Consider the following 19,144-nt stretch of genomic DNA (forward strand, 5'->3'; position numbering starts at 1 on the left):
TATTCTGAGATCATGAGAAGACGAAATAAAAAAAACATAGAAATAATAATATTTTGTCCTTTTTGACCTTCCGTAGAATAGAGGTGATAACGTATTTGGTTCTTTTCTTGCAAATGGAAATGGATCAATGTTCATGTTCAAAGGCTGCTGTTCCTTCAGTCAGACGGACACACGCTGTCAGGAGGCGACCTCTCTCACACACACACACACACACACACACACACATTCTTGTACTTCTACCTTTGTGAGGACCCTCATTGTAGTAGTGAATTCCCTTGCAAGGTTATAATAGTTTTGGATTTTTCATTAGTTTTAGTTTTAATTTTGTTGTGAATTTTTGTTTTCAAATCCAGTTAGTTTTAATGAGTTTGTTAGTTTTAGTTCAGTATTTATTTTTTGAAATGCTTTAATTTTACTTTAGTTTTTATTAGTTGTAGTTTTTTCTAATGGGGTATTTGTTGGGTGGGAGATTAAAAGAGGTCACAGTAAATTTTGCCTTTATTTCCTTATCCTTATCCATCTTTATTATGTATGAAAAAAGTTGACAAAGACGAAAACGAAGGACATTTTCACTATAATTTTAGTTAGTTTTGTAACCACACAATACAGTTTCAGTTAATCATCATTATCATGTAACCTTTAACCCTTAAAACAAAGTCTGAAATCTAAAAAAAAACCTTTAAAGAAGTGAGGACCGGCCAAAATGTCCTCACTTTGCAAAAATGTCCTCACTCTGTTGGTTAAAAATGTGTTCCGGTCCTCACTATGTAGGAATACACACACACACACACACACACACACACACAGATCAGGCATAGATTGTGGGTATCAGCGTTTAGCTGGTTCTTCTGAAGTGAAGCTCAGTAAACTGCTCCTCTGTCTCTCCGTCCGTCTCTTCTCTTTATCTTTCCATCTCACCTCTTCTCCTCCTTCCTCCTCCTGCTCTCCCTCGCTCCGTGCTCCTTCCTGTCCTCTCTTCTTGTTATCTGTTCAGCTGCTCCCTCTCTCCCCCGCTGCTGACAGCAGATGAACCTGTCCTCCCCTACTGTTTGTTACCCAGGGCCGCCTCATCCCCCAGACCCCTCCAGTCCTGCTCTTTGCCCTCCAGCCCTCCTCATCATTTGTAGCACACGGCCCCCCTCCCTCGCCCGTTGCTATTTTCAGCTCCCTCTGCTCCTCCTCCTGGCGTTTGGGACTTTTGAATCTGCCCTTCCTCGGACCGTTGGTGACTCGTTGCCCCGCCCACCCCCTGTGGCTCCTGTTCCCCCCCGTCTCACCTGGAATATAAGACTGTAAACCAGGAACCACACTGTAAAAAATGTTTGTAGAAATTACAGTAAAACACTGTCAAATTGCATCAGAAATAGGTCGTAAAATTAAACATTGTACATCACTGTAGTAGATACTGTAAATCAAAGAATAGCATAAAACTTTAAATTCTACTGTCATAAACTGTAAAAAACACACAGTTTTGCTGTAAAAAATATAACATTTTCATGTCAAATTAATGGAGAAATACCATGATGAAACAATTATCCAAAAAGTAATGGGATTATCCAGTATAAATTACAGCTTTTGCTGATATTTACATTTACATTTGTCACTGTAATTTTTACGGTGAAGTTCTGGCAACCACAGCTGCCGGAATTTTACTGTAAATTGAACAGATTTTTTTTTACAGTGCAGGGACAAATCACATGAGTATTATTGTAATAAACCTGACCAGAGTTTCCTGCTGTCAGCTTCCCTCGAAACACACACAATTGTCTGCATATTCTACCATTCTACAATGTCATTTAGCAGATGCTTTTATCCAAAATGAGAGTAATACAACACAAGCAAGGATAAAGTCAAGAAACATAGCAGAGTAAGAGCCGTGGGTTCAGTTTGAGTCCATTAGGACACAAGTGATTCGCTGAGCGGTCAGTGAGATACTTGACGTAGTCATCAGTGTAGATCAAGAGTGAAGGTGTTCAAAAAAAGGAAATATTACTGCAAAAATGTGTATTTTTAATCCTGACTAACGTATTCATTAAAACTTAAAAATTCTACAATATTAATGCAAAAATATTTAGTTTAAATATCCTCTGCCTTCAAACTCCATAGGGCCAGTTTTTGTTTGATAATGATGGGCCGAAAACCGGAGCTAAGGTCAAATAAATTTGGTATAAAAAAATTGAAGGAGATATTCTGCTCATTTTACCTCTTAGGACAAACAAAAAAGCAAAATGATTACATTTACAAACAGATTATGAAAAACAGGTACGTGTTATAGAGACATCCCCAAGAACTCTCAGGTTAGATTTAAAAGCACTCAATGATGTTAACTCTGCTAGTTTCCAGTCATTCTGTAACGTATTACATGCAAAAGGTGCAGAGTGGACAAAAGCCCTTTCACCCAATTCAGTACAGGTATATGGAACAGAAAGCAACAAAATATTGTAAGAATGGAAATAATAAGGAACAGCAAAACAAGCAAGAAGTCAAGTGAGAAAGAAATGTATTGCCAGCTAGTTTTCTTTGTGATCACAGTGGCTGTCAGGGGTTTTTGCAGCTGGCATGCCAATGTTTGTACACAAATAATTGGTCTACAGGTGAGGTTGTGCTGAAAAAAATATTCCAACATTGCATAGTAAATATTAAAAAAAAAAGTCAAAAATTATTTTTAAAAAAGCCCAAAGCTCCAAAGAGTTAAAGACGCAAATTCTTCCTTTGTAAAAAGGAAATTTGGAACTTTTCCAAGTTGACATGAAACACCTGAATCCACCTGAGACTTCTCCTCTTTGTTCTGAACCTCCCAAATCATCTTGACCCCTTAAATTTCAGTTTTTTCACTTTGATATTTGTTATATTGACGACCTGCAGTCACTACCAGGCAGGAAGCTCTGCTCCTGTGGTGGAACAGTTCCTGATCGTGACTCTGCAGAATCTGTCTTCACCTCCTCCAGGAGCTCTCTCTCCCTCAATCTGCTCCTTCTTTCTTTCTCACTTCTCTTCCTTCCTGCACCTGAGAGTGTCGAGGCTCTTGGAGGCTGTTTACCCGCTGCTCTGCTCCGTCCTCACATGTTTTATTCCTTATTTTAACACCACTAAAGTGGATTAAACAGACAAAAAAAGGAAATGTAACGACAACTACAACACAGGAGAATGGATAACCAGCTGGGTGGAGCTGGCGGCCGCCCAGAGCTGCAGGCCCTCAGGGGTCTCGGCAGGGCAGGAGGCTCAGTTTGGCCCCGGGGCCCCCGAGTGGGTTAATCAAGCTCTGACACCTCGTGGCAGACGCATGTAGCCGGGACAAAACCCTGGCAGTGAACCTGAGCCCCGCTGCCAGGACAGACACACCAGATCTGGCTCACCGTCACTTATTTATGCTCAGAACGAGACTTCACCCTCCGTCTGACACACGGTGGAAACGAACAAACCAGAATTAACTCAAGATACAAAAATACAAACCTGTCACCTGCAGTTTTCTGGGAGTTTGTTCCAGATATCTTTGCAAAGTTTATTTATGTCAGTAATTCAATTCAAAAAGTGGAAATAACACATTATATACAGTACAGGCCAAAAGTTTGGACACACCTTCTCATTCAATGCGTTTCCTTTATTTTCATGACTATTTACATTGTAGATTCATCAAAACTATTAATGAACACATGTAGAATTATGTACTTAACAAAAAAAGTGTGAAATAACTGAAAACATGTCTTATATTCTAGTAAGCAAAGGGTGGTTACTTTGAGGAATCTAAAATACAAGACATGTTTTCAGTTATTTCACACTTTTTTTGTTAAGTACATAATTCCATATGTGTTCATTCATAGTTTTGATGCCTTCAGTGAGAATCTACGATGTAAATAGTCATGAAAATAAAGAAAAACGCATTGAATGAGAAGGTGTGTCTAAACTTTTGGCCTGTACCGTAGATCCATTACACACAGAATGAAACTTTTCATGTCTTAATTCATGTCATTTCTTCTAATTATAATGATTATGGCTTGCATATAATGATGATCTAAAATTCAGTGTCTCAAAAAAATTTGAATATTACAAAAGACCAATTTTTTTATTTTTTTTTGGCCATTTTTAAAAAGTCTGTTTAACCCATTGACGCCTAAAACTTCCTGTAAAACCTCTGGGTGATTTTAAAATCAGCCCCTAAAACCTGAAGTTTTTCTGGAAATTCAACAGAAGTGTCAACGCTTCTACTAAATAATAGATTTTTCAGCCTCTGTAGCAGATAGAAATGACATTCAAAAAGTATTTGAGAGCTTATACAAATACTACAAAACGACGTATCCGCTTTCCAGGCTTCAATGGGTTAATATGGAAATGTTGGCCTCTGAAAAGTATGTCATCTATGTGAGTCAATACTCGGTTGGTGCTATTTGACTTGAACTAATGGAAATGGACTTTTCCATCATATTCTAATGTATTGAGATGATCCTGTATATTAATTATACACTGTTAAAAATGTCTGTAGATTTTACGGTGAAAAACTGTTAAACCATGACAGTAAAAGACCGTAAAATGATAAATGGGTTAATTCAGTTTCAGTAGCAATGAAACACCCTAAATGTATATATCAGCCAAAACACTATTTTTTACTCTTTTTTTTTGGAAAAATACATTACATTACAGTGAATATAAAAATATACTAACATATTTACAAGCCATCACTGTAATTTTTAGCATTTATTTTTTGTAAAAATACATTTTCTCACTGTTAAATGTACTAAACACCATATCTGTAACAAAAATGTACTGTAATATTTAATGGTAAAATCTTTAATCCATGCAGCATTTATAAAATATTTTTCTTGTCAATCATACCTGCCATATGACAAACAGCGTTTCTTTTGATTGAAAAAGTTTTATTTTTTAAGGTAAAATATGGAACAAAATGGCAATCTTAAATGTGAAATCAACAGAGCTAATATCATTTTACCATAATATTAGAAAAAGTTGCACCGTAAAAACAACAGTTTTTTAGATACTGATGAAGATACTGATGATACTTGTTGTTTGTTTGTGTGTGTGTGTGTGTGTGGCACTAGCTGAAGTGAGACTTCTTTTTCTTCTTCTTCTTCTGTGTTCGATGACATCACTTCTATATGACTACCCCCCCCCCCCCCCCCCCCCCCCCCCCCCAGTATACACCCCCTCCCCCTCAGCTTCTCTCAGGCAGCTAATAGAAGGTGACAGGAGGCTCTGATATCGATACCTGCTGCATGATGAGGATTAAAGATCCACCGACTCCCCGCCAACAGCACCGGCTGAGCGCGTGTCTGCCTTTTGATTATGCCCCTGTGTGTGTGTGTGTGTGTGTGTGTGTGTGTGTGTGTGCGTGCGTGTTGTTTTTTGAAGAGGTGTTTTCTCGTTAAGAGTCGCTCGTTAGGGGTTGAAGGCGAGCAAACAGGTGAAGGCGTTGCCGCGGTAACGGCGCCCCAACAAACAGATCAGACTTTCATCTTCATCTGGTCGGGAGGAGAAGAAAACACTCGTTTCTCTTTCATCTGCCTAAAGGAGCGCAGACAGACAGAGAATCAAAACACAGAGAGAGAGAGAGAGAGAGAGAGAGAGAGCAGAGTGACAGAGAGAAGAAAGAGCGGTCAGAAGAAATAACAGGAACACAGAAAACTGTTATTTAATCTGCTGAAGATGCACAAAGACACAAACCAGAAGAGATGCAGAACAGAGGGAGGATGTGAGAACAGAAAGAGAGAAAGGTCGAGACGCTCGGGGTCTAGTTTCTTTCAGCTTCACTCATTTGAATCATATTTATGTTTATTTTTCCCTTTTGATCTGAGGAGCCTTCAGGTTATATGGTGATTACATTTTTAAATAAATATTTAGTTTAAAACCTGAAAAAGTCCTTAATTAAAACAGAAATAATGTGAAATATTACTGCAAAAATATTTAGTTTAAAACCTGAAAAACTCCTTAATTAAAACAGAAATAATGTGAAATATTACTGCAAAAATATTTAGTTTAAACCCTGAAAAACTCCTTAATTAAAACAGAAATAATGTGAAATATTACTGCAAAAATATTTTGTTTAAAAACTCCTTAATTAAAACAGAAATAATGTGAAATATTACTGCAAAAATATTTAGTTTAAAACCTTAAAAATGAATTCATTTAAACAGAAATAATCTGAAATATTACTGCAAAGATAATATGTTTAAATCCTGACTAACCAGATTCATTAAAACCTCAAAAATCTATAATATTACTAGTTAGTTCAAATCTTATTAATTAAAATGGAAATATTCTCAATTAATACTGCAAACATTTTGTTTAAATCCTGAAAAACTGATTAATTAAAATGGAAATAATCTCAAACATTACTACAAAAATAGTTTGTTTAAATCCTGACTAACCAGGTTCATTAAAACCTAAAATCTACAATATTACTGCAAAAATATTTGGTTAAAAACCTAAAAAAAAAAAGGATTTCTTCCTACATTAAACATCTTACAGGCCTTTAATATACCTAAAAGCTCTGCAGGAATCAAACTTGATCAGACAGAAGTTTTACAGCCACTTCTTCATTACAAACATAAATACTTGTTTAAATGTCGTTTTCATCCAACAGCAGTGTGTTCTAGAAATGCATTGGCTGAAAAATGTAACCACCATATAACCTGAAGGCTCCTCAGATCAAAAGGGAGAAGAAAGAAAAGAAAGATTTTGTTTGTTTACTTTTTCTCTAATTTTGCCTTTTTCTTCTTTTGGAAACGTTTGGACTCTCTCACCACCCGAGGCCTTAATATAAACTTTAAATAAAGTAAGTTTAACTAACTTAAACTAGTTTAACTAAATACATAAAATCCAATCAAGTACATGATAGTTGATCTGCACGTCATCACTGTCTGTAAAATCTGTGTATTTTAAGTGTTTTTCAGCTATGTGATGAAACATTTTGAGTATAATTTAGTGTGTTTTAAATGGATTATATAGCTAAAGAAATAGGAACATTTACTCAACAAATAAAGGAAAACTTCATCCTTAATTTGGATTGAAGAATTTATAATCTCTGTTCTTATTGCTGCTACATTTAGTTTTGTAAAATATGGAGAAAATATCACTGCAAAAATATGTATTAGTAATCTTGAAAAACTGATTCACTAAAAAGGAAATAATCTCAAATATTACTGCAAATTTTTTTTGTTTAAATCCTGACTAACCAGATTCATTTAAACCTAAAAAATCTACAATATTACTGCATAAATATTTACTATTTAGTAAAAGTACCATAAGTACCATAAGGCTTAAATGAATAAATGTACTGCCATACATTTAGTTTAAATCCTGAATAAACTCAGGCTATCAAAACCTTCAAATCTACAGCATTACTTCAAAAATTATTAGGTTAAAACTTACTTACTTAAAAAATGTAATAATAATAATAATTAAATAATTAAATATTTTCAAATATCACTGGAAAAATATGAATGTTTAATCCTGACAAATTAATTAATTATAAAGAAAATTATATCAAATTTTACTGCAAAAATATTTAGTTTAAAACCTGAAAAACTCCTCAATTAAAACAGAAATAATATGAAATATTACTGCAAAATATTTAGTTTAAAACCTGAAAAACTCCTTAATTAAAACAGAAATAATATGAAATATTACTGCAAAATATTTAGTTTAAAACCTTAAAAACAAATTAATTTAAACAGAAATGATCTGAAATATTACTGCAAAGATAATATGTTTAAATCCTGACTAACCAGATTAATTTAAACCTAAAAAAATCTACAATATTACTGCAAAAATATTTACATACAAACCTGAAAAACTGTATGTATGTTGTGTTTTTCCTGGTTTTACTGAGTTATAACAAGGAGAATTTGTATGATTTCTCATTCAAAATGCATCATTCGGGTGCACTGTAAAAAATAATCTGTTTAATTTACAGTAAAATACCGGCAGCTGTGGTTGCCAGAACTTCACCGTAAAAATTGTGTGATTGTGTGAAAAGAGTGGATTTTCTATTATAAATTTAAATGTAAATATCAGCAAAAACTTTAATTTAGACTGAATAATCCTGTTATTTTTAGGGTAATTGTGTCATTCATTCACACATCATGGTATTTCTCCATAAATTTTGCATGAAAATGTTATATTTTTACAGCAAAACTGTGTGTTTCTTCCAGTTTATGACAGAAAAAAGTAAATGTTTTGTGCTATTCTTTAATTTACGGTAATTAAAAGTGTCTAATACGGTTATATACAATTTTTAATTTTACGCCCCATTTATGATGTATTTGACAGAGTTTTACTGTTATTTCTACAAACATTTTTGACAGTGTGCTCAGAGTGCATCTTTTTATATAAAGTGTCACAGTTGTGGAGTTGTAGAGTCTCTGGCGAGGAATCAGGGGAGATAAAAGTCCCAACATGCGTTCTTATATATCCAGATGTTTGAACGTCTCGTAGCCTCTCGTTTACTTGACGGTGATAGCCGTGATGGAGGGCTGAACACGAGGAAGACGAGAGAGACAAATAGAGACAGAAGAGAAAATCACCTTCATCTGCAGGAAAACACAGAGAGACAAAGCCGGGGACGGAGAGACGCTGAGGGATGGAGACAGACGGAGAGTGAGACACAGAAAGAAAAGGAGGAAAGAGACGGATGGTAGAAAGAGCTGAAAAGATGAATATCCAGAGAAATGTAGACAGACAGAAGGAGATTGGATTTTATTGATGGCGGCGTTTTAACAGCGCGGCTCTGCTGCATTAGTGGGAACAGTAAATGCTTTCACTCACACACACTTCATATATCCTCCATTTGTTTACTGCTGCTGAATATTTTAAGAGTAAAGCTTTCATGGCCCAGACGTCGCCGGGCGGGCACAAAGGACTGCAGCTAATAACTTACAATAATCAATAAGAGCTGATGATGTCAGCACTCATCCATTGTGACTTTCACATGTTTCCTTTAATCAAACAACTCCAGCGATACTTTTAGAGCAGAGCTACGACTCCTTTCATCACTGTCACTGGTTTCTCTTTGTTATTGCTTATTTACATTTTAATCTGGAGAGTTTCAGCACTACACTTCCCATCAGTCTTTGTGCCTGGTGGAATGTAACTTTAATACATTTATTTAAGTACCAAAAATGAATAAATGTACTGCGATACATTTAGTTTAAATCCTGAATAAACTCAGGCTATCAAAACCTTCAAATCTACAGCATTACTTCAAAAATTATTAGGTTAAAACTTACTTACTTACTTAAAAAATTTAATAATAATAATAATAATAATTTAATAATTTCAAATATTGCTGGAAAAATATAAATGTTTAATCCTGACAAATTAATTAATTATAAAGAAAATAATATCAATTTTTACTGCAAAAATATTTAGTTTAAAACCTGAAAAACTCCTTAATTAAAACAGAAATAATATGAAATATTACTGCAAAATATTTAGTTTAAATCCTGACTAACCAGATTCATTAAAACCTCAAAAATCTGTAATATTACTCAAAAAATATTTAGTTCAAATCTTGAAGAAACAATTAATTAAAAAGGAAATATTCTCAATTATTACTGCAAACATTTTGTTTAAATCCTGAATAAACTCAGGCTATCAAAACCTTCAAATCTACAGCATTACTTCAAAAATTATTAGGTTAAAACTTACTTACTTACTTAAAAAATGTAATAATAATAATTTAATAATTTAATAATTTCAAATATTACTGGAAAAATATGAATGTTTAATCCTGACAAATTAATTAATTATAAAGAAAATAATATCAAATTTTACTGCAAAAATATTTAGTTTAAAACCTGAAAAACTCCTTAATTAAAACAGAAATAATGTGAAATATTACTGCAAAAATATTTAGTTTAAAACCTTAAAAGCAAATTCATTTAAACACAAATAATCTGAAATATTACTGCAAAGATAATATGTTTAAATCCTGACTAACCAGATTCATTAAAACCTCAAAAATCAATAATATTACTCAAAAAATATTTAGTTCAAATCTTGAAGAAACAATTAATTAAAAAGGAAATATTCTCAATTATTACTGCAAACATTTTGTTTAAATCCTGAAAAACTGATTAATTAAAATGGAAATAATCTCAAACATTACTACAAAAATAATTAGTTTAAATCCTGAATAACCAGGTTCATTAAAACCTAAAATCTACAATATTACTGCAAAAATATTTGTTTAAAACCCTAAAAAAATGATTTTTTTAAAAAAGAAATATGTATATGTTTATTCCTGAGTTATAACAAAGAGAATTGGTGTGATTCTTCATGTAAAATGCATCATTCAGGTGCTACATCACTCTGAAGAAAACCCTTCTCCATTGTTTATATTCCTCCACCTTTTCCTCACCTGAGCTCTGCAGCAGCTCTGTGACCTCTGACCTCTCTCCTCATCCTGAGTCACTCTGGAGAAATCCAAAAATGGAAACATAAATTCCCCTCTGCGGAGTCGAGCTCTCACTTTATCGGAGTACTAAATTGATATGTTAATGCACGCGGGTTGCCAGGTTTCCCGCCATAAATGTCACAAACACAGCGGTGAAGTGAGTGGGAGAGCTACATCTTACTTTATTGTCTGCTTCCATTTTCAGTGAATTGCTCTAAAAGCCCTTAACGAATCCCGCCGACTTTCAGACCCCATTTATCTACGACGTTAAAAAGCGCGGAGTGGGAAACAGATGGATTCTGGGTCAGTGGAGGCAGGGCATCAAGTTTCACTGCATAATGTTGTGCGACCTGTTACAAGAAGTCTTATAAAATGATACCAAGCACATTATCAAAGCAAATTCTGATAATTTTCTGAAGGAGAGACGGTCACTGAGGTCACACTGTGGAGTCTGCATCCTCTGAAGCTTTCTCTTCTCTCTCATACGACCTGGATTACTAAGAATCCCCATGCAATCTTCTAGAAATACCTATTATGATTCTGTCTTTATCACACAACTCAATGGGCAGTAGTAAATACTCTAATCACTATATCACTTTAACATTTATAACTGTAAATGACCTTTAGCAAGGTTCCTATTAGTGTTTTTGTATTATTTAGCTTGTTTTTCATGTTTTTGTCTGTCATTTTCTAGGTGTTTTACAATGTTGTGATGCTTTTATTTTGAAAAGGCGCCGTCCAGTGTGAAATGGGTGCTTTTATTTTGAAAGGTAGCGACAGGAAATAACAAGTGGAACAGTAAAATTAAAAACAAACCGCAAATAATGAGTGCGTCGTAATTCATAGAAAGTTGATAAAAAAAAGTATCAAAAATGCTTTTATAGTGCCGTTTGTTAAAGTTTATTTTCTTGTGTCATATATATTAGTGGCTACATTTGTTGTCTTAACTATAGTAAAGTGCTTATGGTGGATTCACAAGGTGACCAAGGAATATCTGATTGTTATTTTCATGGAGCGATTTTAAATAAATCTTGTGAACTATCAGTTAAAAGAGTCGAGTCTTTGCAGGTGGGTATGTAAACCGCCTTCAAAATAAAAGCGCTGCGGTTGTATTGATTTCCAATTTCTGGGTAACCTCACGCGGGCCCAGGTTTGCTTTAACTGCTTAACTTTTAGCATTTATGTGCATCTATTTACTGTTTAAACTCTCTTTTATAACGCCGAACCAGGAACGTTGAGCCCTGACCTTAGAGAAGTAGTTTTGTCACCCAAAAAAGTACTACTGCAAAAATATTAAAATACTAAAATACTTACTGCAATATGTTTAGTTTAAAACCTGAATAAACTCAAGATATTAAAACCTAAAAATCTACAAAATAACTTTTTTAATAATAATAATAATAACAATAATAAAATAATAATTTTAAATTGAAATCCTGAAAAATAAATAAATAAATAATGAATTAATCTAGAATATTACTGAAAAAATATGTAGTTTAAAACCAAAAACGTATTAATTGAAATAAAAAAAGATTACATTTTACTGCAAAAATAATTCAGAAAATCCAGAAAAATGAATGAATTTCTAAGGAAATAATCTCAAATATTACTGCAAAAAAAGGTTTAAATCTTGACAAACCAGGTTAATTTAAACCTTGAATATCTAAAAATCCTTTAAAAAAAAGGGGAAAAAAAGGTATATCCTGAAAAAATACGTATTTTTATTAAATTTTGTTATGCACGTGACATAAGTATACCGACAATGACTTTTATTTTCTGAGTCCTGTGTTAGTGGGACCCATCCTTCTCTACACAGACTCTGATTAAAAAACATATTTGTGATGCATCAAAAACAAATATTATCTGGGAGAAAAAAACTTGTTTTTCGGAGAGCATCCTGCAAAAACCACCCTGAAACTCTGAGACGGTTGGTTGCAGATTTGGTACACAGCCGTGTTTACTGTACTGTGTGCAGGACCCCCTGAGGGCCCTGGACCCCAGTTTGGGAATCCCTAGCCTTGAGGTGAGAGGACAAGGTTGCGAGTGAAAGATTTATGCCTCCAAAACCCAGAAGGAAGTGATTTCTGAGCTCTCCTCCTTCTCAATGACACGCTGCTCTTGAACGAACCTCCGGAGGCTCGATGTGCTTCTTCTCCAACTTCTGCATTCGTATAAATTGTGCCGGACAGATAGAAGGAAGTGGAACAAAGAAATTAAGAAGTAACCGGGAGATAATAAGTAAATGGGAGAGGAGAAAGAGAGAGAGGGAGGGAGAGAGAGAAAAGAGGGAGAGATGGGGAAGAGTATGCAAACGACAAAGTTTGGTTAGCTGTAGGCGGTATTAGCAGCAGCACGGGGAATATGTGTGTGGGAACAAATTGTCGACAGGAATTCATTAGGCTCGTTGTGCGATAACGAGTGCTTGTGGTTTTAATTGACTTAATCAACAAATAGAATTAATCAGAGATTTCTAATTAATGGTAATTGATTGAAATATCCACTGGGTCACTGCGCAAGCAGCCAAAATTCTTCTTCTCCTCTCTCTCTCTCTCTCTCTCTCTCTCTCTCTCTCTCTCTCTCGCTCTCTCTCTCTCCAGTTTGTCCTTGTCCTCTCTCTTCTCGTCCTTTCTCTCACTTGTTTTTCTGTCTTTGTCTCACTGTTTCTCTCCTTACTTTCTTTATGTTTTATTCTCTTATGGTCGTCTTTCTTTTTCCTCTTGTCTTTTTCTTCTCTTCTCTTCTTTTTCGGTTTACCCTTTCTTAGTCTTTCTCCCACTTCAAGCTTGTGTAAGAGTTCAGATTCTGTATTAGTGTGATGCAGCTTGAATTATGATCCCGAACGTCCAGTTTGGACCTTTTTTGCATATTTTTGTGTATTTTTGTTAATTAAGATACAAACACATTGTTGTGTAGCTCCTTTTAGATTATATTATAAACATAACTCAGGCTCATGTCAATGGCTTATTATGGTCCAAATAATAAGAAATTATCTTTCCATATCTTCATATTTGTTATGTGTGAGGCTGTGTGAAAAGTTTAAATATTTATTTTGGTACTAAGCAAAATGTTTTGCGTCAAATGGCGCTGAATATCTCATCAGATTTGTAGTCTACGCTGAATATGTATATATATATATATATATATATATATATATATATATATATATATATATATATATATGGATATATATATATATATATATATATATATATGGATATATATATATATATATATATATATATGGATATATATATATATATTGTTTTTCTTGTTTTTTTCTACAGTAAGTGAAAATGCTATAGAAATAACATTACCTTTATTACATATATAAACCACAAAATGAAAATTTGTACATTATAGTTTTTTTTTACAATATTTTTCAATTGCTTAATGGTCTCAAATGTTAAATTATGAGACTATTAGATTTTACCTTTAAATATTACAGTATATTTTTGTTAGAGATATGGTGTTTAGTTCATTTAACAGTGAGAAAAAATATTTTTTTTACAAAAGATAAATGCAAAAATTACAGTGGTGGCTTGTATATATACATTTTACAGTGTATTTAAAAGTGGAGTAATGTATTTTTTTTAAAAACAAAACTGTAAAAAAATACTGTTTGGGCTGATATATACATTTACAGTGTTTCATTGTTACTGAAACTGAATTAAGTCATTTATCATTTTACGTCTTTTACTGTAATGGTTTAGCAGTTTTTCACCGTAAAATCTACAGACATTTTTTACAGTGTACAGTTTCAGATGGTTTCAGAAGTTGCTCAGTCTTGCTTTAGTTTTATGTCTCACTCTCCTCTCAAAGTGCTTCACTGTTAAAAAATCACTGACAGAGCAACCACTAACAACCTCCTCTATCCTCTATCCTCTATCCTCTCCTCCTCCCTCCCTCCCTCCATCCCTCTCTTCACGGCAGGTCTCGGTAATTAGATTGTGGAGATGAGGAGGTGGAGGAGAGTTAAGAGGATTTTGTTTTTAGGAGAGGGAGATTTAAGAATGAGAGAGATGGGGGGATGGAGAGGGAGAGAGAACAAGAGATTGAGCTCAACAGTGAGAAGGAGGAGAGAGAGAGAGAGAAAGAGAGAGAGGAGTGAAGGGGGAATTAAGGGAAAGGGGAGAGCAGATCCTCTTCTTTTTGTTTATCCCGAGTCAGTCACCCTTCCTGAAAGAGGATGTTGAGTGACAGACGGAGAAACACATGAAGAGGGAGAGAAAACAAACAGGGAGATAAAGACATCACTTGTTCTTTCTGTGTGTCTCCTGGTGGTCGACCTTGAGTTTGACCACGTAGAAGAAGACGGAAACATGGTTCCACCCTGAGAGAAATGAGAGTTCACACCAGGGTTCCTGGACTGTCTTTGGTTCCTGTTAAGCCCTTTATAGAGGCATAATATCTACTCAGAGAACGGCAATTTCTGCAAATAAAAACCACTCAGCCATCCATTTTTGTGGCTTCTTGTGACAGCTGGGAAAGGTAGGCTGGTTCTCCAGGAGATTAAAAAGCATTCCCAGGTGGATTTGTAACCCCTTCAGTGTTTCCACGATCCTCTGTGATCAGCAGAAAACCTCAAACTGGCTTCTTTTAACATGAAGGAGCAGTTTTAGTCTTCTTCTCTTGGTCTCTGAGGAGGAAACACCTTGCCAAGGAAATGTTGGCAGCTTGTATCCAAATCTTTTCCTTTAGTCCCGACCTAAGGTCATGTTTCATATGTGAGGTTTGGAACATTTATTTATTAAATGGAGTTTTGAGTCTACTACAGTCTGGTTCAGCACTGCTGTTGATCTCCTGCTTCATCCTAGTTTCACTCATCAACTACGAATACGAATACTTTATTTTTGGATAGGGACAGTGCACATTAATGATAAACATCTTTGTAAATATGCCGGATTATAGCAAGGCTGCTACACTCAAAAAAATAACTCATTGGATGAACTCAATTAAATTGTGGGCAGAATTTCCATCCAACAAATATTTGTAGCCCAAACTCAAAACAAGTGCATCGATGCAATATAATGTATTTGAATTAATGTAGCTCACTTTTTTTACATTTGGTCAAACTCAAATTAAAAACATGTATGTATTGTGTTTAAATTGAGTTACCTCAACTCATTTATGTCGAGGAGAGCTAAAATAAAGAAATTGTGTTCGTTCAACCTAAAAACATACAATTGGAAAACTGAAACTCATTCTTTTTGGGTTGAAGGGAAGGACAGGGGAGAAAATTAATACATTTTAGGTTACACTTCTTAAATTACTTTTGATTTGATTTTAATTGATATATTTTCATTGGACAATACATTAATGTGTCACATCTAAGAAGGGCTTGAATCATTTTTTTGAGTGTAGTTTGCATCCGTAGTCCCTAAAAAATTAAAAATAAATACAAATATAAAAGACAGCAAGTACATAGGTAAGATACAAATAGAGGAGACAACACACACACAACACAACACATACAGACCCAGACAGGATGTAACTAAGCAATAAAAAGTGATGATCAAGTCGTCTCAGGTCCAGTTAGTAGTCACACTTTTGATGTGATTTGAGCTATTGTTTCAGATTTCCTTTAAAAGAAGAGTAAGTGGGACACTCTGCTGCCTCTAATGTTCGGTTAGTTTATAGCAGTCAAACAACTGAACTAAAAATGATCTGTAGAAGTGATATATGTTAATTTACATTTGTGGACTCTTTTTGCAACACTGGAGAACATGTACAGTCATGGAAAAAATGATTAGACCACCCTTGTTCTCTTCAATTTCTTGCCGTTTTAATGCCTGGTACAAGTAAAGGTACATTTGTTTGGACAAATATAATGATAACAACAATAATGCAAACAAAGAAAAAGCCTTAATAGCATGAAGTATGACTGAGGAGTTGATTCTCAGCTGCAAACTGCTGCAGAACATCACAGGTTGAAGACGTGAGAATATCAACACATCGTCTGCATAAAGACATCCATGCAGAACAAACTCTCCCTTTTCGTGCATAAACTATTGAAAATAGTAAAGTTTTGTTGATCAGCAGAATAAAGAGGTTCTTAGAATCCCACTGTGTGTTTTTAATTCCCTGTCTCTCTGCTTGTTGTCTTTTTCCTCTCTTTCTCTTGCTCTCTGTCTTTATCTCTTCGATCTCCCTTTATCTCTCTCATTCTTTGTAACTCACTTTAATCTTCGATCTCTTTTCTGTCTCTGTCTTCACACTACATCTCCTCTTCCTCTGTCGACCTCTCTCTCTCTTTCTCTCTCTGTCACTTTTCCATCCCTCCCTCCACATCCTCTGTCTCTTTCTCTTTCTCTGCAGCCACTCCACGGCTTTCCATGTATTTTGGAAGAAAAGCTTTTTAGCAAATATTTGTCCGACTGTGTCTGTAGAGCCCTCTGAGTCAATATGGGCCCAGCCAGGCTCGACCTGAGAGAGAGGGAGAGAGAGGGAGAGAGAGAGGGAGAGAGAGAGGGAGAGAGAGAGGGATCAGTGCATAAAAAGCAGTAGTGCAGAAACAATAGAGACTTAGGAATCTCTCTTTCTCCTCTATGTCTGAAAATACACTGAGAGAGAAGATTTGCTGTCTGAAACCAAACTGCAGTCATGACACTGATAATGATGATAAAACATGATGTTTATCAGTATTTATATCAGTCATGTCCACTGGGAATGTGTTTTTTTTAATGCTTTAAAATGTGTGGTAAATGAGAATAAAAATACAGGCTGTAAATTGTCAAATCGTGGCTCCTCGAGGGTTTCAGTCATATGTAGATTATATCATATGTAGATTAATTTCTTAGTCAAACTTACTGTCTATCATTCCCTCATGATGCATTTGCAGAGATGAATACCAGGATATTTCAGATTCAAATACATTAGTGAAACAGCATTACATTTGGCAGGTAAGGGACTATTTATGCAAGAGTTACAAACAAAACAGGACATTTCTGCAGCCCGATCTCTGCATGGGGCCTTTAACTAACCGACTGAATTGCAACGTCTCTGTGTTTCTTGTTTCGTATTGCCTAAACCATCAGTTGCACCAGAAACATCCACAGAGATAAAATTATTTTCAGTTTAGAAGTTAACTTTTTCTGCAATAGTTGGTGAAATATGTATATTAATTGAATAACTCAACATAAAACAACCAGTGCAGCTGCATTAATCTTCACCTCTCTTATTGTTGTGGGGAATTTTTTGTTGCTATTTTTTCTGGCAAGCCCAAACTGGTTTTTACTGATTATCTCTCCGACCAGTGAAAGCAGCTTTAGGTTGCAGTCACACATAACCAAATGCAGACATGAAGTGACCGTTATATGCATATGTGTGCACGAGGATGAGAGTTATTGGTTATTGGTTGAAGTTTTAACTTTTCTTGAAACAGTTCCTCACTGGTGAACTCAACGTGATGCACAAATGCATATTTGCATCGCCACCGGAAGCAAATGTTTATTCAACCCTTTGCAAAGTTATTTGGAGGTGAATATTGACTAATGTTATATTCACATATCTGTGACCAAATCTTAGTCCTCCCACGCGTGCATGCTTTTAAAATGTTTTAGCAGAAACAATATAAATGTAGTGATGTGAAGTTGAAAGAAATTGTGTGATATGACACTTTTGGTTGCAGCCATTAGGCGTTCTGTGTTTACAGTTATATGTTTTTTTTATGTTAGAGTAAATAATCATTTATTTGTTGCCATGTTTGGCAAAGTTATTCCATCTCCAGATGGATGAAATCAGATCCTACAAACATATTAAACATGACTTCTTCACCTCTTGTCTACTGACACAAAGCACTTTTTCACTTCAGCAGCTCACATTTATAATAAAAATATTCCTGGGTGAGACTTTCAGGTGTTGAAGCTGACTTTGTGGAGTTGTGACTGTTGTCCTCTGACTCCAACATGCTAAATTGTTGTTCCAGCTTCAATCTGGTTTAATTTATCTGGCAGCGCTCTCTCGCTCGCTAGGCGCCGTCTGCTGCAGTTATTTGGCGCAGAGCGAGTATCACTCAGTCGTTTTGTTGTTGTTTCGAGCCTCCTCCTTCAACGTAACACACACCTCCTGTTTGGAATAAATTTATCTGCAGCCTCACAAACACACACCGGGCTTGTCCTCTTGATCCTGTCTGCTGTATTCTGCATCCCCATCTCCTGTTTAGACAACAGGCGAGCCACAAATATGCTAAACTGAAAAGAGCGAGAAGCAGGAGATGAAAGACAGAAGAAGAAGAGTCGAGTGTGTGTGAGGGAGGCAGAGTGTGTGTGTGTGTGTGTGTGTGTGTGTGTGTGTGTGTGTGTGTGTGTGTGTGCAGGATTCAGAGAGAGAGAGAGTAAGAGAATCCCATTTCATTGTAATAGTGTTTAATATTTATTGGAAAAATGTAAAGAAAATGTAAAGGAAGTGCTTTTCAGCGAGCGGGCAGGATTAGCATAAATAGTTTGGGACTTGGACGTGTTCAGTCCCCGCTGCAGAGGCTGTCCCCTCTATTCTGTCACACACACACACACACACACGCACACACTCAGAAATACATGCATATGTTTGCACACACTCACATTTGTGCACACGCCTGCATGAGTAAACATTCAAACATGCAAACACACACACACTCACTGACCTTTGGGTGTGGAAACTCATCAGCATATAGTGATTTATAATAGGCACTGCCAATCCTTGTGTTTCTTTTCCCCCTTTTCTGCATTTATTAGACAGCAGCAGAGAGCCGAGCGGAGG

General features: G+C 35.3%; 1 protein-coding gene across 1 annotated transcript in view; it reads left to right on the forward strand.

Moving 5' to 3' along the window:
- Window positions 1-19,144, forward strand: part of akap6 (A kinase (PRKA) anchor protein 6) — a 296,322-nt gene that overhangs the window by 242,699 nt on the left and 34,479 nt on the right. The gene's annotated exons all lie outside the window — the stretch shown is intronic.

The sequence above is a fragment of the Centropristis striata genome, chromosome 16 (assembly GCF_030273125.1).
Source record: "Centropristis striata isolate RG_2023a ecotype Rhode Island chromosome 16, C.striata_1.0, whole genome shotgun sequence".
In the NCBI taxonomy this organism is placed as follows: Eukaryota; Metazoa; Chordata; class Actinopteri; order Perciformes; family Serranidae; genus Centropristis; species Centropristis striata.